The sequence below is a fragment of the Humulus lupulus genome, chromosome 4, assembly GCF_963169125.1.
Source record: "Humulus lupulus chromosome 4, drHumLupu1.1, whole genome shotgun sequence".
Taxonomy (NCBI): domain Eukaryota; kingdom Viridiplantae; phylum Streptophyta; class Magnoliopsida; order Rosales; family Cannabaceae; genus Humulus; species Humulus lupulus.
Window position 1 is genome coordinate 135,906,946 of NC_084796.1, and position 749 is coordinate 135,907,694.

Here is a 749-nt window from a genome sequence, read left to right on the forward strand (position 1 = left end):
TCCAACTTTTGAGGAAAATAATTTTGAGATAAAACCCTCTATTATTCAGATGGTGTAGAACTGTGTACAATTTGAGGGGTTACCAAATGAGGATCCAAATCTCCATATCACAAATTTTTTAGTGCTATGTGCGACATTCAAAATGAATGAGGTGAGTAATGATGCTGTAAGATTGAGATTATTTCCATTTTCACTAAGGGACAGAGCTAAGGGTTGGTTGAATTCTTTACAAGCCAATTCTATACTTACTTGGGAAGATTTGGCTCAGAAATTTCTTGGTAAATATTTTTCTCCTACCAAGTCAGCCAGAATAAGAGGATAAATAAATAATTTCCATAAGCTAGATGGAGAGTCTTTATATGATGCATGAGAATGTTTTAAAGAGTTGCAAAGGAAATGCCCACATCATGGAATAGAGAAGTGGCTACTAGTTCATACTTTTTACAATGGTTTGGGGGGCAATACAAGGAAAATTATAGATGCAGCATCAGAAGGAGCGTTTATGAGAAAAAGCGCTAATGAAGCATATGAATTATTGGAAGAGATGACTATGAATAACTATAATTGGCCTACTAAGCGTGGGAATAAGAAAGTAGCAGGAGTCTTAGAAGTTGATCCAATTGCACTATTGACCGCTCAAGTGGCATCTCTAACCAAGCAATTGCAACAGACTAATCTTGTCACACAAGCAATGCAAGTACAGAATGTCGTGAGTTGTGAGATTTGTGGGGGACCACATGCTTATGAAC

The 749-nt window shown here is 36.8% G+C and overlaps 1 non-coding gene across 1 annotated transcript; it reads right to left on the reverse strand.

Annotated features, from left to right (window-relative positions):
• Positions 1-307: 307 nt before the first annotated feature.
• LOC133833652 (small nucleolar RNA R71) lies at positions 308-414 on the reverse strand. Its single transcript, XR_009893021.1, has one exon. It is a non-coding gene; the product is annotated as a small nucleolar RNA R71 (small nucleolar RNA).
• Between the last annotated feature and the right edge of the window lie 335 nt (positions 415-749).